The 22,231-nt window shown below is 37.4% G+C and overlaps 1 protein-coding gene across 1 annotated transcript in view; it reads left to right on the top strand.

The window, feature by feature from the left end:
- Positions 1-22,231, top strand: part of CDH10 (cadherin 10) — a 192,795-nt gene that overhangs the window by 46,242 nt on the left and 124,322 nt on the right. The gene's annotated exons all lie outside the window — the stretch shown is intronic.

Consider the following 22,231-nt stretch of genomic DNA (forward strand, 5'->3'; position numbering starts at 1 on the left):
GATGTATAAATATTATGCAGTACTTTTTTGTCTCCTGAATAATTTATACAAGTGCACATTCTTAAATGCTTAATTATTAAAATACTTAATAGTCCATAACGGAAAGTGCAATAAAGGTGAATATACTTTTTAAAAACTGGCATTTATAATAGTATTTATCCTTTTACATAATAGGCCTCTTGACAGGTGTGAGGTGAGATTTCAATAGTGGTCTTGATTTGCATTTCCCTGATATTTAGTGATGTTGAGCACATTTTCATTTGTCGGTCATTTGTACCAAGATGTAATTTGCAAACCGTAAAAATCATCCTTTTTAATATAAAATTCTATAAATTTTGACAAATTTGTACAGACTTACAACAACCATAACAGAATAGATAGAGAATGTTGCCATCATCATCAAAAGTTTCCTGATGTCAATTTGAGATGACTGTGCTCTAGAAACCATTATTAATCTGTGGTGTATGTATCTCTAGACTTTTACTTCTTCAATAATGTTATGTAAATGAGATCATGTACCATATATGTATTTCGAGGCTGGTTTATTCTACATCTGTCATTTCAGTTACTTAGTCATGTCCGATTCTTTGTGATCCAATGGATTGCAGCACACTAAGCTTCACTGTCCATCACCAACTTCCGGAGCTTGCTCAAAACCACCTTCATCAAGTGGGTGATGCCATCCAATCATCTCATCATCTGTTGTCCCACCCTCCTCTTGCCTTCCATCTTTCCTATCATCAGAGTCTTTTCTAATGAGTCAGCTCTTCACATCAGGTGGTCAAAAGTATTGGAGCTTCAGCTTTAGCATCAGTCCTTCCAATTAATTTTCGGGATTGATTTCCTTTAGGATTGAATTATTTAATCTCCTGGCAGTCCAAGGGACTCTCAAGAATCACCACAGCTCAAAAGCAGATTCTCACTGCTCAGCTTTCTTTATGGTCCAACTCTCATGTCCATACATGAGTATTGAAAAAAACATAGCTTTGACTAGACAGACTTTGTTGGCAAAGTAATGTCTCTGCTTTTTAATATGTTGTGTGGGTCTGTCATAGCTTTTCTTCCAAGGAGCAAGCATCTTTTAATTTCATCACTGGAGTCACCATCTGCAGTGATTTTGGAGCCCAAGAAAATAAAGTCTGTCACTGTTTCCATTGTTTCCCATACTATTTGCCATGAAGTGATGGGACTGGATGCCATGATCTTTATTTTTTGAATGTTGAGTTCTAAGCCAGCTTTTTCACTCTCCTCTTTCACTTTCATCAAGAGACTCTTTAGTTCCTCTTTGCTTTCCACCATAAGGGTGGTGTCATCTGCAGATCTGAGATTATTGATATTTCTCCTCACAACCTTAATTCCAGCTTGTGCTTCATCCAGCCTGGCATTTTGAATGATGTATATAAGTTAAATAAGCAGGGTGACAATATGCCCTTGATATACTCCTTTCCCATTTTGGAACCAGTCCATTGTTCCATATCCAGTTCTACTTATTTGAACTACATATAGATTTCTGAGGAGGCAGGTAGGGTGGTCTGGTATTCCCATCTCTTTAAAAATTGTTTCAGTTTGCTGTTATCCACATAGCCAAAGACATTAGTGTAGTCAGTGAAGCATATGTTTTTCTAAATTTCCTTGCTTTTTCTATGATCCAGCAGTTTGATTTCTGGTTCCTCTTCCTTTTTTTAAATCCAGCTTGAGCATCTGGAAGTTTTCAGTTCATGTGCTGTTGAAGCCCGGCTTGGAGAATTTTGAGCATTTCTTTGCTAGCGTGTGAGATGAGTGCAATTGTGTGGTAGTTTGAGTATTCTTTGGCATTGCCTTTCTTCATGATTGGCATGAAAACTGACCTTTTCCAATCTTGTGGCCGCTGCTGAGTTTTCCAAATGTGCTGGCATACTGAGTGCAGCACTTTAATGGCATCATTGTTTAAGATTTGAAATAGCTCAGCAGGAATAGCTCACCTCCACTAGCTTTGTTCTTAGTGATGCTTCCTAAGGCCCCCTTGACTTCCCACTCCAAGATGTCAGGCTCTAGGTGTGTGATCACACCATCATGGTTCCCTGGGTCATTAAGATATTTTTGTATAGTTCTTCTGTGTATTCTTGCCACCTCTTCTTAATCTCTCTGCTTCTGTTAGATCCATACCATTTCTGTCCTTTATTGTGCCAATCTTTGCATGAAATATCCCCTTTGTATCTTTAATTTTCTTGAAGAGATCTCTGGTCTTTCCCATTCTATTGTTTTCCTTTATTTATGTGAATAGACCACTTAGAAAAGCTTTGATTACCACTGGCCATGCAATGTTAGGAACCCCTGTCCATAGTTCTTCAGGTACTCTGTCTACTGGATCTAATTCCTTGAATCTCTTTTTCACTTCCACTGTATAATCATAAGTGATTTGATTTAGATCATACTTCAATGTGGAGAAGGCAATGGCACCACATTCCAGTACTCTTGCCTGGAAAATCCCATGGATGGAGGAGCCTGGTAGGCTGCAGTCCATGGGGATGCTAAGAGTCAGACACGACTGAGCGACTTCACTTTCACTTTTCACTTTCATGCATTGGAGAAGGAAATGGCAACCCACTCCAGTGTTCTTGCCTGGAGAATCCCAGGGATGGGGGAGCCTGGTGGGCTGTTGTCTATAGGGTTGCGCAGAGTCGGACATGACTGAAGTTACTTAGCAGGAGCAGCAGCAGCATACCTCAATGGTCTAGGGGTTTTCACTACTTTCTTCAATTTAAATCTGAATTTTGCAATAAGGAGTTCATGATCTGAGTCACAGTCAGCCCCCAGTCTTGTTTTTGCTGACTGTATAGCTCTTCTCCATTTTCGGCTGCAAAGAATATAATCAATCTGATTTTGGTATTGACCATCTGGTGATGTCCATGTGTAGAGTTATCTCTTATGTTGTTGGAAGAGGGTGTTTCTCTGAGCAGTGCATTCTCTTGTCTAAACTCTTGTAGCCTTTGCCATGCTTCATTTTGTACTCCAAAGCCAAACTTGCCTGTTACTCCAGGTATCTCTTGACTTCCTACCTTTGCATTCCAGTCACCTATGATGAAAAGGGCATATTTTTTTAGTGTTATTTCTAGGAGGTCTTCATAGAGCCATTCAGCTTCTGCTTCTTCAGCATTAGTGGTTGGGGCATAGACTTGGATTACTGTGATATTGAATGGTTTGCTTTGCAAACAAGCAAAAATCATTATGTCATTTTTGAGATTGCACTCAAGAACTGAATTTCAGATTAATTCGCTGACTATGAGGTCTACTCCATTTCTTCAAGGGGTTCTTGCCCACAGTAGTGGACATAATGGTGATAGCTTATGGTGAATGTTGTCAGATTTGTGATCTCCAAAGTAACGAATTTTGCTTCAAGATCAGGGACTCAGCTTCAGTCACTCAGAGCTTTGTATGGCAAAAGTTTTATTACAGTGTAAAAATGATACTTTGGCCACCACATGTGAAGGGTTGACTCATTGGAAAAGACTCTGATGCTGGGAGGAATTGGGGGCAGGAGGAGAAAGGGACGACAGAGGATGAGATGGCTGGATGGCATCACTGACCCAATGGACATGAGTTTAAGTGAACTCTGGGAGTTGGTAATGGACAGAGGGGCCTGGCATGCTGTAATTCATGGGGTCGCAAAGAGTTGGACATGACTGAGTGACTGAACTGAACTGAAAAATGATACAGAAAACTTCTGACATAGACATCAGAAGGGGGGTGGAGACTGACCCACTTACTAGTTTGCGTGGGGCTTTATATACTTTTTCAATGGGTTACTAGCAATAGAAAGGTCTTACCAGACCCACTCTCACATATACATATACATATACATCTTAAGATAACAGGATTATTCTGAAGTTTCTTGTTAAAAATAAGAAACATGTCCTCCAGTGAGACACATTCTTGTTATATAATCATTGTGAGTGAAAATCACTCAGTCATTTCCAACTCTTTGTCAGCCCCATGGACTGTAGCCCACCAGGCTCCTCTGTCCATGGAATTTTCCAGGCAAGAATATTAGAGTTGCCATTGCTTCCTCAGGGAATCTTCCTAACCCAGGAATTGAACCTGTGTTTCTTGCATTTCCTGCACTGGCAGGCAGATTCTTTACCACTTTCACTAACTAGGAAGCCATGTGGTGGTAGAAGTCAGGAAAATAAAATGGCTCCAAAAGGAAATGCGTGGTATATAGTATTGATACTTCGTTTGATTAACTTAGTCCATTGCGGGCCATTTATGGCACACAGACACACACACACACAGACACACACACACACACAAAACAGTAGGAAAATGGTGTTTCCTCAAGATGCAGAATACCTATTTAGAGGAATGATTTAAATGTCAGGGTATGTGAAATAGAAAGCCAGTGGGAATCTGCTATATGACATAGGGAGCTCAAACCTGGTACTCAGTGACAACCTAGAGGGGTGAGATTGGGTGGGAAGGAGGTTCAAGTGGGAGAGGACGTATGTATACCTATGACTGATTAATGTTGATGTATGGCAGAGATTAACACTATTGTAAAGCAATCATCATCTAATTAATAATAATTTTTTTAAAAAAAATCAGGGTATAATGCCATATAATAAGTAACTTCATGTAAAAATTCAAATTTTTCATGTCCACGTGGATGGAGTATACATAGAGGTTATACCAATTATCCCAGGGACCTAGGAAAGGTTGAGTAGCACTCTGCCTTAAAATGATATTTTGCAATTAACTGAATAGATGGCATTTTATAGATTGAGTCCTAATGGTCCAGTTCTGATGTACTGCCTTTTTTCTGACACTGGTCTTTACCTGCTGAGTTCTTATTGAAATGATGAATCCTTCTGGTTCCCACAGTGATTGTGACTGAACGTATGTCAAGTATTTAATTGTTTCAGGGGCCGGTGCATAACCTCTTTTAATGTCTAAAAGCTTCCGGCTTTAGTACCTTCAATAAATATAGGGATTTTTGTTATAGTGATTTTTTTTCCATTGGATTTGGATATCAAATGATTCAGTGAAGCTACTGTAAAGGTTAAAAATAATTGCAGGTAATAATTTCCCCATTGATGTTTCCACTACCAAAAAAGTCATATACACATATGCAGACACCAAAATTTTCTAAACTGGGTAATCATAAAACTTATTATGTGAAAGACTGCAAGTTGTATTTCATTTGGAGTTCCAAGAGACCTAGGAGGGGATTGGTGGTAAGGCCAGGACCTGGATATGAGTTAACGAGGACAGGGAATATCAACCTCTGAGTGTAATCATGCTCTTAAAGGAAAATTTCAAAATTCTGTCATTTTTGTTAATTTTTATTGGGATACAGTTGCTTTACAATGTTGTGTTAGTTTCTGTCGTGCAGCAAAGTGAATCAGTTATATGTAAAAAATCCCCTTTTTAATAGCTACTTTACAGTCTTAACCAATTCCAACTTGCTTTCCAGAGACATATTCCTTAGAAAATAAAAATTATCTGTTGAATCTTTGTTCTCAAGGGGACTTGAATAATAAATTTATACATAAAATTCAACATGTCAATGATGTATTTCAAGTTAAAAGCAATCTGTAGAATTTATAAGTCTTCACACAATATTTTAGTAACATTTTAACTAGATATTCTTTAGGCATGGCAACCCACTCCATTATTCTTTCCTAGAGAATCCCATGGACAGAGGAGCCTGGCAGGCTACAGTCCATAGGGTCGCAAACAGTTGAACACAACTGAAGCCACTGAGCATGCGTGCACGCACCCAGAAGCTTACTGCATGTGTCCCAAGACATCCATGGTCTGTAGTTCCCACACCTCCTGCGGTGACAGAAATCTCCCATTCCCAATGGATCTGTCTTACTTGTGCTCAGCACACTGGAAACTAGCCAGGATGTCTTCTAGATAGAGCATTAAAAGTGTAAGTTTTAATCATAATAACATCTATTCATTACTAAACAATGCAGGACATTTCAGAACTGTGCAAGGGAAATCTGGTGACCTGAGTTATATCTCTGGTTATGACACTAACTCTTGGAGACTGAGCACATCACATAACATTACTCTTGAAATTGTTTCCCTATCCGTCAGCTTAAGTTCTAAGAGAATAAAATTATCTCTGAAGTTCAGTTTAAAAGTACTTGATAATATATTTGCTGCTAAGGTCAGGGTTGATTTCTCTATTAGGTAGAATAGGAGGGCTACAGTCCATGGGCTGGTAAAAAGTTGGACATGACTGAGCGACTAACCACACTAAGCACAGAGTAGGCACAGAGCTTAGGATCCTCATTATTTTGGGGGAAGGGGACCTTGAAAAAATGTTTGTATTTTTTAAGTCAGAGGAAATATTGAATTTTAAGTCAAAGATAATATTTCAATAAATAATATTAACATGTGTGTCTTTATATGAATACTGTTGAAAAATAAATTTTCTAATATTATTTTATCAACAAAAAAGCCCATGAAGGCAAACTGTCCATAGAAGTCATAACACAGCCCTAGCTATGATGGAGAAAATTGTGGCTGAAAGGTTAGAAGATTTGGAATTCACATTGTAATAGACCTGGGCCTAAATTTAGATTTGAATTTAGTCATCTTAGAATTGTGTCAAAGAAAGTGAAATCATTTCCTTTTATCAGTGCATAGTCTTCTTTTTTTCTCTGAGCTTTGCACATTTTCCCCTTATTCATGACCCATCATGTACTTATGACCCATTTTTCTAATTCCTGGAACACAATTCCATCCCATTGTGTTCCCACAACTCAGTTTAATTCCTGCACTTATCTGCAAACTTGTGCATATGTGTGCTCACACAACATGCACACACATACACACACAGTGACACCCTGCTTCCTTTTCCCTATGTCAGCTAAATCATGATTTCCTCCAAAAAGATGTCTCAGACCACCTGTGTTTAGATTAGATGTTCCTTTCACCCATCCACACTGTTCATTCTTGGATGCTGAGAACCATCTAGCTTATCACTGAAATGTAACAACTTTCATATTGCAAAATATAAGGCACAGAGACAATACTCCATAAACACTGCCAAGAGAATAATTCTGAACCTCAGTAGCCTCATTTATAGAATGAAAATTCTAAACCTACTCCACTGAGATGGGTAAAAACACATGCACACGAAATTCTGTGACTTGTTCATTGAGGAGTTCATCATACTATCACATACTACACCAGGATTTAAAAAAAAAACAAAAAACAATAGTATGCTTTAGTCTAGAGTCTATACTTAGGCACTGATAGCTTTTTAAAAAGTTTAATAAGTATGAGAAGATAAATCTTATATTATATTTTTGGTTCAGTTGAGAACTATGATGAAATTACTACTTAGAATTGAGCCAAGCATTATGAAAAATAGACATAAATGATGACTAGTCTCTTTATGTCCTTGGAAGTTGAAATATAACTCATGCAATGCTATGCCAGTTGTATATTTCAGCTATAGATACATAATTTTGGAGTTAATTCTTTTCATTTAATGGGCCTCCATATAGAGGTAATATAGGCTGTCTACAATGGCCTTTCTAGTAATGTGCAAATATTGAAACATGTTTAGGGTTAAAAAGTACTGTTGACAAAATTTACTGCTTCTTTAAGCCTGACCATCTAGCTCATCAGTGCCACCAAGATCTATCTTTTATCACTGTGCTTATACTCATGTAATAACTATACTTTTATGTTAACTATATTTTATTGATCCATAGTGTATCTCCATGTGTGCACTAATTTTGACTAATTTTCACAAATGAGTATCAGGTATAGTTTTTGCAGTTTCAAGTCTAACGATAAGAACTCATTTTGCAATACTCAGTGAAGTACCTATGTCACACATTCACATAGTAAAGTAAGCTGAAGTAAGCAGTGATTGTTTATACAGTATTAGTGCATGCACAGAAGGTCTTTATAGAAACAAATTTGAATGGGAATGATGTTTAATGGGTTCTTTTTTCAGCTATGGATATTTTTTCTTACATTCTATTAATAATGTGAAAATGAGAAATGACACCCATTGTGGGTAGAAATTCCTAATCAAACTCCCAAACTCTCTCTCCCTATCTCTTCACTCACTGCTTCGTAGAAACAGTTCAAGTCCTGGATCAGAGAAAATTGGGTACCAGATGGCTTTTATCCTAACATCTTCAAGTTACCCTGAGAGCATTCTTGCTACCAATTGCCACGTAATGAAATAAATCCTACTAGAGCAGAATAAGACTTCCAGGAAGCAGCAGGTGTAATGTCACAGCTGTATTAGCAGTGCTAACTTGCTCGTGGATCAAGTTACATCTGGGACTGTCACGCTGGCTGCTGAAGTTAAAAAGACTGCTGAGAAGGTAGCAAAAACTCTTGGGTGCTATTTTTACCTTATTAGCAAGAATCTTAGAGAAAAGTGGCCTCACTAAGTTACATGTTTCACTCGGCAGCGCTTCTCTTTACCCCAGCATGAGCTTTATCCAGCCATTGCCTAGGATTTATATGGGTTATATCTATTTTTGCAAATTATCTTGTTAGGATGTTAGCATGTATAGCTGGAGAAGTGTATTGCTGGTTTATGTGCAAGCCATGTGCCTGGAGAATAAAATTCATTTGGAAAGATTTTGCTTGAGTGGGGAATCTGTGAAGATTTTGAATTGGAGAAGAATAGCAGGGATCAAGCTTCTTGGAATTCTGTCTGTATTGACAATAATCCTCACAATTTTTGGTAATTTATCTGAGACTAGCAAATCTTAGAGTTTATTTTTCATTCATTAATGATATGTCGATTGTCTGTTTGACTAATATCTTGTGTGAGGGCTGTGATGTTATATATAAAGAGAATATAAGCATAAAATGGTACAAATGGTCCTCGACATGTTGTTGTGATTTTTTTTTCTTTTTTAGGTGGAGGAACCACATTTCCCTCTCGTTGAAATATTTTAGAAAAACAATAATATTCAACCCAGTTCAAAAAAATTTACTGAACACTTGTTGAATCTCTGGGCTTCTCTGGGTGGCTCAGTGGTAAAGAATCCACCTGCTAATGCAAGAGACACAGGTTCCATCCCTAGGTCAGGAAGATCCCCTGGAGAAGGATATGTCAACCCACATCAGTATTCTTGCCTGGGAAATCCCATGGACAGAGGAGCCTGATGGGCTGCAGTCCATGGGGTCACAAGAGAGAGGGACACAACTAAACAGCAATTGTACAATCCCCATATTAGCAACTATGGATGCAAGACATAGATTCTGCTTTAAACTTACAATCTAAACAGAGATACATATGCAAATACATACTTAAAATAGAGTGATAAATATTCAATGTAGAATTATGTATTTTCTATGACATTAGAGCACAGTAGGTAATATGTAATGAACTCTTGGAAAATATGATCAAGCATATGGACTCATATTATTTGAGTCCTTAGTGTAATGCTTTGATTCAATTATCTTGCAAAATGCTTCATACTAGATGCACAAAATGGTATCAGCTGCATAAAAAGGAAGTATTTAGTATGCGCTGGCTCATTTTAATTGTATAAACACACCTGAAAAATGTTCCTTTATTTCTCAGTGCTGAAATTTCATTAAATTGTATTGGTGCTATGAAACTCTAAAAGGATTAAAATTGTTCATCCATGGAGGCTTGGGTTTGGTCTCAATAATATTTAGCACTTTCTATTATGATTACAAATGGTAAAATTAAAGGGAATAAAAACTGGAACATTAAGATTCTAATCAACATAATCAACTGACTCGAAGAATGACTAATTCCCTTTATTAAGGATGGATTCTAGTTTAATTGATCACCTGTTATGTATGGAGACCTAATTAATAATTGAGATAAGTCAAAATGCCTATTTTATTTTGTGATCTGCTGTTCTTGGCTTCCTATGTAATAAAATTAACATTCTATAGAAAAAATAATGGTAATAATAAATATTTCAGAAGAATAATAAAGGCTGTGATTACAGAAATAGAATAATATTCAATGGGACAAATGCATCAAAATGTACATATAGAGGAAAGCATAGTTTGTAATATGACCATGAGAATAATTGCTGTAATGTGTGTTGGTTTGAATCAAACAGATTTTTCTAGTTAAACATATCCAAAAAATGATTGATTATTTAGAAAACATGTTCTGATCTTCCTACAATTGGAATACAACATCTTATGTGTTATTTTTATTTTTCCATCAGTGTAATAAGCAGCACACCAGGTCTGTAAAGCATTAAATAGGAAAACGTCAAATGTTTTCATGATGAACTTCCAAGCAGGTGGTTCAGCTGTATTGACATTACAGGGTGGTTGTTAGAATTGCAAAATCTATGCCTCACCCAAGACATGCTGAATGAGATCATGGATATTTAACAAAAGCCCCGGGAGATATGATTATGCATTAAAGTTTAGAATTGTGAGAAGGCAGAATGCTAAGGGATGCTAATGTATTGATCTTAAACTTCACGTGGTATTTGTATTAAATTATTTTTGAGAGTAAATAAATGTAGTTTTACAAGAAGTTCTTCAAAATAAAATATGTTAACTAAATGTGAAGTTATAGAATTTCATTAATTTTTAGCATTTTTTTAACACCAAGCAATATTTCAACTGCAGTCACAACCCAATTGATTCCTTCTAATTATAACTGTTTAAAATTTCAAACAAGTGTAGCTTCTTTATATACTATTTTTATACTCTAAATTTAGCTTTAGTTTTTTACTGTGAGTAGCCCAACTTATTCAGAAAGGCTATTTTATAAACATATGAATTACTTAATTCAAGAAATGTTTAATCACACACACACACACACACACACACATATATATATCATCACCAACTCACAGAACTTGCTCAAACTCATGACCATGCAATTATCTAATTCTCTGTCATCCCCTTCTCCTCCTACCTTCAGACTTTCCCAGAATTGGGGTCTTTTCCAATAAGTCAGTTCTTCACATCAGGTGGCCAAAGTATTACAGCTTCAGGTTTAGCATCAGTCCTTTCAATAAATATTCAGAATTGATTTTCTTTAGGATTGACTGGTTTGATCTCCTTGCTGTCCAATGGACTCTTAAGAGTCTTCTCCAACACCACAGTTCAAAAGCATCGGTTCTTTGGTGCTCAGATTCTTTATGGTCCAACTCTCACATCCATACATGACTATTAGAAAAACCATAGCTTTGACCATATGGAAATTTGTTGGCCAAGGACTTTGTTGAAAAGTACTGTCTCTGCTTTTTTATATGTTGTATAGGTTTGTCATAGCTTTTCTTCCAAGGAGCAAGTATCTTTTAACTTAATTTCTATAGTCACCATCTGCAGTGATTTTGGAGCCCAAGAAACTAAAGTCCATCCCTGTTTCCATTGTTTCCTCATCTATTTGCCATGAAGTGATGGGACCGGATGCTATGATCTTCATTTTTTGAATGTTGAGTTTTAAGCCAACTTTTTCACTTTCCTCTTTTACCTTCATCACAAGGCTCTTCAGTTCCTCTTTGCTTTCTACCGTAAGGTTGGTGTCATCTGCATATCTGAGGTTATTGATATTCCTCCGGGCAATTTTGATTCCAGCTTGTGCTTCATCCAGTCCAGCATTTCACATGAGGTAATTTGCCTATAAGTTAAATACACAAAGTGACAATATATGACCTAGACCTACTCCTTTCCCAATTTGAAACCAGTCTGTTGTTCCATGTCCAGTTCTAACTGTTGCTTCTTGATCTGCATACATATTTCTCAGGAGGCAGGTAAGATGGTCTGGTATTCTCATCTCTTTTAAGCATTTTCCACAGTTTGTTGTGATCCACACAGTCAACAGCTTTTGCATAGTCAATGAAGGAGAAGTAGATGTTTTTTTCTGAAATTCTCTTGCTTTTTCAGTGATCCACAGATCTTGACAATTTGACCTCTAGTTCCTCTGCCTTTTCTAAATCCAGCTTGAACATCTGGAAGTTCTCAGTTCACATACTATTGAGCCTAGCTTGGAGAATTTTGAGCATTACTTTGCTAGTGTGTGAGATGAGTGTAATTGTGCGGTAGTATGAACATTCTTTGGCATTGCCTTTCTTTGGAATTGCAATGAAAACTATCTTTTTCCAGTCCTGTGGCCACTACTGAGTTTCCCAAATTTCCTGACATATTGAGTGCAGCACTTTCAGAGCATCATCTTTTAGGATTTGAGATAGCTCAGCTGGAATTCCATCATCTCCACTAGCTTTGTTTGTAGTGATGCTTCCTAAGGTCCACTTGACTTCACACTCCAAAATGTCTTGCTCTAAGTGAGCTTCACATCATTGTGGTTATCTGGGTCATGAAGATCTCTTTTGTATAGTTCCTCTGTGTATTCTTGCCACCTCTTCTTAATATCTTCTTCCTCCTTTAGGTCCATATCATTTCTATCCTTATTGTGTCCATCTTTGCATGAAATGTTCCCTTGGTATCTCTAATTTTCTTGAAGAGATCTCTAATCTTTCCCATTCTATTGTTTTCCTCTATTTCTTTGCATTGATCACTTAGGAAGCCTTTCTTATATCTCCTTGCTATTCTACATTCATATGGATATATCTTTCTTTTTCTCCTTTACCTTTCACTTCTCTTCTTTTCTCAGATATTTGTAAGGTCTCATCAGAGAACCATTTTGCCTTTTTGCATTTCTTTTTCTTGGGGATGGTTTTGATCACTGCCTCCTGTACAATGTAACAAACTTCTGTCCATAGTTCTTCAGGCACTCTATCAGATCTAATCTCTTGAATCTATTTGTCATTCCTACTTATAATTGTAAGGAATTTTATTTAGGTCATACCTGAATGGCCTAGTGGTTTTCCCTACTTTCTTCAATTTAAGACTGAATTTGGCAATAAGGAGTTCATGATCTGAGCCACAGTCACTTCCTGGTCTTTTTTACATTTTTGCTCACTGTATGGAGCTTCTCCATCTTCAGCTGCAAAGAATATAATCAATATGATTTCAGTATTGACCATCTGGTGATGTCTATAATGTAGAGTTTTCTCTTGTGTTATTGGAAGAGGGTTTTTACTATAATCAGTGCTTTCTCTTGGCTAAACTCTGTTAGACTTTGCCCTGCTTCATTTTGTACACCAAGGCCAAACTTACCTGTTACTCCAGGTATCTCTTGACTTTCTACTTTTGCATTCTAGTCCCCTGTGATGAAAAGGACATCTTTTCTTAGGTATGTGTTAGTTTTAAAAGGTCATGTAGGTGTGGTGGCACATTAAGGGGGGGAGTGGGGTAGGAAGAACTTAGAGCCATGGAGGGAAAAAAAAAAAGCAAGGGACTATATTGACTGACCATGTAATAGGTGTACTTGGTTAAATGGAAGTATCAGTGTGTGTATGTGTGTGTGTGTGTGTGTGATTCCATCAGTTGTGTCTGACTCCTTGAGACCCTATGGAGTATAGCCCACCAGGCTTCTGTGTCCATTGGATTCTCCAGGCAAGGATACTGGAGTGGGTAGTCATTTCCTTCTCCAGAGGATCTTTCCAACCCAGGGGTAGAAACTGGGTCTCCTGTACTGCAGGCAGATTGTTTACTATCTGAGCCACCTATTAAAATTCTATATTTTGAGTCTGGTTACTGGAGGAATGTTTAGTCCCTAAACTGTGTTCGACTTTTTGCAACCCCATGGACTGTAGCCTGCCAGGCTCTTTTGTCCTTAGGATTTGCCAGGCAATAATACTGGAGTGTGTGTCCATTTCCTTCTCCAGGGAATCTTCCCAACCCTGGAATTGAACCTTCATCTCCTGCGTTGAGAAATCAACTCTAAATATTCATTGCAAGGACCATTCCTTTGGCCAACATATGTGAAGAGCTGACCCATTAGGAAAGACTTGGATGTTGGGAAAGATTGAAGGTAAAAGAAGAAGGGGACAGAAGAGGATGAGTTCGATAGATAGCATCACTGACTCAATGGGCATGAATTTGAGCAAACTCTGGGAGATGGTGGAGGACAGAGGAGTCTGGCATGGGGTTGCAAAGAGTTGGATGCCACTTAGCAACCGAACAACAGCAAACTGGAATAATGATTATTTGTAGCATTTATAATGAAGTAATAATGTTTTGAAAAAGTTAATGAGTAGGTTTCTAGCAACATAGAACATACCTGGAAAGAATTAACATTAAGCAAACTAACCTGGTTTGTTTTGCATAATTTCCTACTTCTATTTCATTTTGTGTGTGTTATGAACTGCTGATTTTTTTTTGGAGTAGTTTTGTGTTTCCAAGAAAATTGAGAAGATGCAGAGTCTTCCCATATACCCACTGCCTCCACAACTGCATGTCCTCTCTCATTATCAATATCCCTCTCCAAAATGCAACATTTTTTTTTACTGAGGAGGGACCTACTCTAAACTATCCTCAAGGTCCTTAGTGTTCACTCTTGGGTGCTGTGCATTCTGTGGATCTGAACGAATGTTTAAGGACAAATGTATAAGCTTTTTGAAGATTCTGTGGATACATCCTTTTGTTCAGAGATTCTTTCCTCAGCCAAACTGAATCTACCAATAAGCCCATCAGATGTGCTCTTTACTTACAGTGTTTTTTGTCTCTCATGTTTATTTTTAGTTCTTTCTTAGGATTTCCATGATTCTGCTTATATTGATCATCTGTTCTTACATGCTTTTATTTTGTTCTTTAGAGTCCTTAGAATATTAATCAAAGTTGCTTTAGATTTCTAGTTTGATAATCCCAACACTCCTGCTATGTCTCATTCAGATGCTTGCTCTTATCTCTCCAATTTGCACTTTTTTGCCTTTTGGCATGCTTTGTAATTTTTTTTTTTTTTTTTGATAACAGGATATGATGCACTAGGAGATGGAGCTGCTGTAAATAATGCTTTAGTAATGCTAGTGGAGGTGATAGAATTCCAGCTGAGCTATTTCAAATCCTAAAATTTGATGCTATTAAAATGTTGCTCTCAATATGTCAGCAAATTTGAAAACCACAACAATGGCCACAGGACTGGAAAAGTCAGTTTTCATTCCAATCCCAAATAAAGGCGATGGTAAGGGAAGTTCCAACCACTGTACATTTGCACTCATTTCACACACTAGCAAAATATTGCTCAAAGTCTTTCAAGCTGGGCTTCGACAGTACATGAACCAAGAAATTACAGATGTTCAAGTTGGATTTAGAAAGGCAGAGAAACTAGATATCAAATTGCCAGCATCTGTTGGACCATTAAAAAGGCAAGGGAATTCCAGAGAAGCATCTACTTCTGCTTCATTGACTATGCTAAAGCCTTTGACTGTGTAGATCACAACAAACTGTGGAAAATTATTAAAAGAGATGGAAATACCAGACCACCTTACTGCATCCTGTGAAACCTGTATGCATGTCAAGAAGAAACAGTTAGAACTGGGTGTGAAACAAATGACTGGTTCAAAGTTGGGAAAGGAGTAGGTCAAATCTGTGTATTGTCACCCTGCTTATTTAACTTATATGCAGAGTATATCATGTAAAATGTTGGGCTGGCAGAATCACTAGCTGGAGTCAAGATTGTGGGGAGAAACATCAAAACATCAGATATGCAGATAACACCACCCTTATGGCAGAAAGTGAAGAGGAACTAAACAGCCTCTTGATGAAGGCAAAAGAGGAGAGTGAAACAGCTGGCTTAGAACCCAACATTCAAAAAAAAAAAAAAATGACTATGGCATCTAGTCCCATCACTTCATTGCAAACAGATGGGGAAAGAATGGAAACAGTAACAGACTTTAGTTTCTTGGGCTCCAAAATCACTGCAGATAGTGACTGCAGCCATGAAATTAAAACATGCTTGCTCCTTGGAAGAAAAGATATGACAATCCTAGACAACATAATAAAAGGAAGAGACATCAGTTTGAAGACAATGGTTCATAGAGTCTAAGCTGTGGTTTTTCTACTAGTCATGTATGGATATGAGAGTTGGACCATAAAGAAGGCAGAGAACCAAAGAACTGATGCTTTTGAACTATGGTGTTGGAGAAGACTCTTGAGACTCCCTTGGACTGGAAGCAGATCAAACCAATCAATCTTTGAGGAAATCAACCCTGAATATTCTTTGGAAGGACTGATGTTGAAGCTGAAACTCCAATACTTTGGCCACATGATGCAAAGAACCAATTCATTGGAAAAGACTCTGATGCTGGGAAAGATGGAGGGCAGGAGGAGCAGGGGGCAACAGATGAGAGGGTTGGATGGCATCACTGACTGAATGGGCATGGGTTTGAGCAAACTCTGGGGGATAGTAGAGAACAGGGAAGCCTGGTATGCTGCAGTCCATGGGGTCATGAATAGTCAGAGACGACTGAGCAACAATGTGATAGATCTTCCTGACCCAGGGATTGAACCAGCATCTCCTGCTTTGCAGGCAGATTCTTTACCAGTTGAACTGTCAGGGAAGCCTAGGGATGGGGCAGGAGAAGCATTCTATAGTTTGTGACTAGTTCTTAGTCTTTCAGTGATTCTGTGCCTCTGGACTGAACTTCACAAATGTTTCTCAAGGTTTTGTTTCTCCTTAGGTGGGCCAGAATGTATTTCCTCCTTCCCTCTGTAAGGTGGTACTAGTGGTACAGAACTTGCCTGCTAGTTCAGGAGACATAAGAGACATGGGTTCAATCCTTAGGTTGAGAAGATCCCCTGGAGCAGGGCCTTCCAACCCACTCCAGTATTCTCACTTGGAGAATCCCATGGACAGAGGAGCATGGTGGATTACAGTCCATAGGGTTGAAAAGTCATTACTGAAGTGACTTTGCACACGGGCAGTACTCCAGCAGGTTAGGCTCTTATTGATTAGTTTCCCCTGAGGGCTGGCCTTATTAAGAGTAGAATGATCTGACATATGTAAAAATATTTCCTTTACCCTCTCCCTGGGGAAACACAAGGGGATTTTTCTGATATTTACTGTGGAAACTTGGAGGTGTTCTTGATGGTAAATCTCACCATGTTGAGGACTTTCCCCTTGGAGTTTTTAAATTTCCGAGTTATCCTCCCTGAACCTCCAGCAGTTTATCAATTACAGTTCAGGTTTGCCACTCCATTACTGGTTCCGGCTGATTTCTGCTCATGAGTCTCTGGTCAGTTAAGCCGCTCTTCCTTCTGTTCATTTATCTATCTTCAATCATGGAGGCAGTAGTCCTTGAGTCCCCCTCCATTGTTATGAATCCAAGAAGAGTTGTTAATTTTTTAAGTCTGTTCAGGTTATCTTTGTTTTTAGGATGGAGTGGTATTTTTCTAAGCTCCTTCCTTGCTTATGAACTTAAAATATCATTCTTTTTTAATTGCTTAGTAACATTCCATTGTATATAACACAATTAGTTTATCCATTCACCTGTGACATTGACTTTTCTCTAGCCTTTCCCTATGCACATTTTAGATGAATATCCTTTATTCCACTTGCATAAATGTCTAAATCTGCTTATCTTATTGGTACTGTAACAACTCACAAACGGAATGACTTAAAATATTACAGATGTATCTATTAGATTTCTAGAGGTCAAAAGGGCTGCCCTGGTAGCTCAGTAGTAAAGAATCTGCCTGCCAATGCAGAAGACATGCACTTAATCCCTGGACTGGGGAGATCCCCTGGAGAAGGAAATGGCAACCCACTCCATTATTCGTGCCTGGAGAATTCCATGGATAGAGGGGATTGGCGGGCTACAGTCCACAGGGTCACAAAAGAGCTGGACAAAATTTAGCAGCTGAACAACAGCAAGAGGTCAAAAGTCTAAAATCAAGATTTCTGCCTGGGTGGAGGGGAGGGCGATGCTCCAGGATAGTATCCATTCTTTGGCTTCTTTAGCTTCCAGGGTGGCCTGTAATCCTTAGCTACTGCACTCTTACTTGGGACACTCTATCCTCCAGCATCTGCGATCATCTCTTTTACTGACTGATCCTCCTACCTCCCTCTTATGAGGCCCCCTCTGATTACCTTGTATGTGTGTGTTCAGTTGCTCAGTCGTGTCCACAGTTGTGTTCAACTCTCACAACCGCATGAACTGTAGCCTGTTAGGCTCCTCTATCCATGGAATGTTTCCAGGCAAGAATAATGGAGCGGGTTGTCATTTCCTACTGCAGTTGATCTTCCTGACCTAGGGATTGAAACTGTGTCTCGTAAATCTCCTGAATTGGCAGGCAGATTCTTTAGCCCTGCACCACCTGGGAAACACCTGTGATCATATTGAAAGAAAATGAAAGTGCTAGTTACTCAGTTGTGTCACAAAGTGACTCTTTGTGACCCCATGGACTGTAGCCCCCACAAGCTCCTCTGTCCATGGGATTTCCCAGGCAAGAATACTGGAGTGGGCTGCCATTCCCTTCTCCAGGGGATCTTCCCAACCTAAGGACTGAACCCAGGTCTCCTGTATTGCAGGCAGTTTCTTTACTGTCTGAGCCACCCTTGATTTTGTCTAAATGACCCAGGATAATCTCCTAAATACCCAAGATTTTCAGTGAATCATATCTCTAAAGTTTCCTTACCCTGTAAAGAAGCATATATATAGATCCATATTTTAGAATTCAGGATATAAACATCTTTGAGGGGCCATTTTTCAACTTACTACACTGTGTTTCAAAGAGTTTATCTTATTTGACAATCCCATCAAAGGTGTAAAAGAGTTCTCATTCCTCTACATCCTCACTGGCATATGCTAGTCATCGGTCATTTTAGTTTAAATTTCTCAAATGATGAATGATGTTGAATATCTTTCAATATATTTTTTGCCCTCTGTCTTCTTGTCAATTCAAATCTTCTTCCAATTTTTATTGGGTTTTGTGTGTTTTGATGATTTTGAGAATTCTTTATATATCTGGATACAAGTCTATAATTATCATATACTCATGCCAGACTCAGATGTGTCTGTATTTCCTCTTAACAATGTCCAAACTCATCAAGTTGTATACAATGAATATTTCAGGTGTTTATATTTCAATCTCACCTCAAAAAAGTGGTTAAAAACAAAAATGTGATAAAGTGATAGCATGAAAAAAATGAAAACACTCGGGTTATATTTAACTAAAGGTGGACAAGGCTTATATACTGAAATATACAAAATATGCCTGAAAAATACGTATAGTGTTCATAACTCAGGAGAGTCGATGTCATTATGATGTTCATTTTTCTCAAATTTATCTATAGATTCAATGCAATCCCCATTAATATCCCCACAGATTTTTATATATAAAATGCAAGGTAACTATAAAATTTAATGGAAAATGCAAGAAGTTCTATAATAACCAAAAAAAGAAAATTAAAAGACTAAAGTTGGAGGACTAAGATTATTTGATTTCCAGACTTACAAATTATAGTGATCAAGAGAGTGTTCTATGGGTATAAAGATGAACAAACCAGCAAATATATTTGAGTCCAAAAATATATAAACACACATAGATATACAACTGATTTTTGACAAAGTTACAAAAGCAATTCAGTGGAGAAAGGATGCACTTTTCAGCAAATGCTGCTAGAAAAATTGGATATTCATAAGCAAAACATCAAACTGCAATTCATATATTGAGCCATATACAAAGCTTGATTCAAATTGGACCATACATGCCAAGAACTTAAACTATAAAACTTCTAAAAGAAAATATGAGAGAAAATGTTTTTGACCTTAAAGTTATGCAGAGATTTTTAGATATGAGACCAAAAGCCCAATCTATTAATGAAATAAATTCATATATCTAATTAGTCATGGTTAAATGTATTTTTATTTAATCTTGTCATTGCTTGAGATGGTTTTATCAAATACATTTATGGAAAATATATTTAAATATATTTTAATTATCTTCAGTTCAGTTCAGTCACTCAGTCATGTCTGACTCTTTGCGACCCCATGAATTGCAGCATGCCAGGCCTCCCTGTCCATCACCAACTCCTGGAGTTCACTCAAACTCACGTCCATCGAGTAGGTGATGCCATCCAGCCATCTCAAATCCCTCCCAGTATCAGAGTCTTTTCCAATGAGTCAACTCTTCACATGAGGTGGCCAAAGTACTGGAGTTTCAGCTTTAGCATCATTCCTTCCAAAGAACACCCAGGACTGATCTTCTTTAGAATGGACTGGTTGGATCTCCTTGCAGTCCAAGGGACTCTCGAGTCTTCTCCAACACCACAGTTCAAAAGCATGAACTCTTTGGCGCTCAGCTTTCTTCACAGTCCAACTCTCAAACATCTTAAATCAGTATTAAAATGCATTTAACTATATATTCTTCAGAAAATATTTTATGAAATAATATAAACTAAAATAATAAAGAAAAATGGTGTCTGTATATATATATAGCTCCAATTGTTTACTAATAACTTTTAAAAATGCAATGTCCTCATCCTGCTTCCTAAAAATATTGATAATTAAGCTTCTAAACTTATAGGTAAAAGTTATATTGTATAGAAAATAATCAATAAAGCAAGTGCTAGCAAATAGTTTTAAATTGAAAAAAAAAAGAGTTGAAATGAGAATCTTGCTTCAATAAGTTTTAAAGCTTTCATAGAAGATTAAAGAAACCTTCAATTATGCAAACTCTCCTCTAACTCTTAGGAACAGTATAAATTTCTGGAGAATACTGACTAGCGTGTTCTGATGCATTTAAAAAGTCAAATATCATTTTGGTAAATGTTCGTATTACTTAGAATCCAATCAATCTGAGTTTCTGTAAAGTCAGTACTTTGTGATGTAAAACCATTTTATGCATCAGATAATTTCCTTTCTCCCAAGTATAGCATTACATGACAGATTTTAGTACAGGTTATATCTGTCATGTTGAATGCTTCATGTGCTGTAGGGAGTTCCACAGTCATTTAATACACTCTGGGGAAATACTGCTTCATCATTAATCTTACTTCTGAAGCATATTTGCATTAACCTTTAAATCATCTGAATAATAAAACAAACACACAAATAAGTAAACATATTGTTTAGAAATCTTTGTGAATGAAACCATACATGTAAATGCTGGAGCACTTAAGAATACATTGTCATATTAAAGAAATGAAACTCAATCCTCTTGGTCCTCCAACCACTTTTTATAACATTTTTGGTTTCCCAACCACTTTGTTGTATTTTATCATATCCTGAAATAAAATGCATACCTAACTGAAAATAAAAAGAAAATAGGAAATTTTAAATAAAAATAGCTTAAGAATAATATAAACAAAGAATAAAAGTAATTATGATTTTAAAATATTATTTTCATACCTAAATATTTGGGCTTAACTTTATAGAGGAGTTAATGATGCTCAGATGTTTGAATCAATATATAATTCATGCATTCATTCAATCAGATTGTTTAATGAACATATACCATGTGCAAGAGTCTGTTCTAGGTACTGTGAAAACAATAGCAAGGAAAAGAGCAAAATTCCTTTTTTTTCATGATGACAGGCAGAATATGTGCACAATAAATAATAAATAATACAATAAATAAATAAATAAAACACATGTATATTGAAATCTAGAAAATATTAGGGGAGGTTTCAAGAAAGATCCAAAGGAAACAGGGGCTCTACCTATGTGGATAACTACATGGAAAAACATTCCAGTTGGAGAGAAAATGTAGAGGTCCTGGTTGAAGAGAGGGGTATATGAGGTATGTTGCAGGCTGAAGCAAGAGGGACACTTTGGCTGGAAAAGAGTCAATTTTGAGTAGTAACCTGATGATTGAAGTATAGCATGAGGTTAGAGAGGAGACCAGCAGTTATGAAAAGGAATACTCAATTGTAGGTCTTCATGAGATGCTGGGTTTTAATCAAAATGAGGTGTGAAACCATCAGAGTGTTTTGTGCAGAGAAGTGACATGATCTGATTTACATTGCAGTGGGACTACCGGAAGTAATTCCTGGGTAGCTCAAATGGTAAAACAAACAGTAAAGAATCTGCCTGAAATGCAGGAGACTTGGGTTCCATCCGTGGGTTGAGAAGATCCCTTGGTTAAAGGAATGGCAGTCCACTCCAGTATTCTTGCCTGGAGAATAACATGGACAGAGGAGCCTGGTGGGCTACAGTCCATTGGTTCACAAACAGTCAGACATAACTGAATAAGTAACACACACACACAGGATTTACCAGAGATACACTGCTGAGAAAAAATAATTGCAGGTGGAGAGCAGTGAGAAGGCTGGGGCATCATGGAATTCCAGATTAGCATAGGGGCAAGTCTGTGGTGATACATTGTGCAAATGTATCAAAGCTGGAACTTTCAGCATGATTAAATCCTTATAGACAATAGTGTAAATTATGTCCCATGTTGATTTACT

Source organism: Bubalus kerabau, chromosome 18 (genome assembly GCF_029407905.1).
Source record: "Bubalus kerabau isolate K-KA32 ecotype Philippines breed swamp buffalo chromosome 18, PCC_UOA_SB_1v2, whole genome shotgun sequence".
Classification (NCBI taxonomy): Eukaryota; Metazoa; Chordata; class Mammalia; order Artiodactyla; family Bovidae; genus Bubalus; species Bubalus kerabau.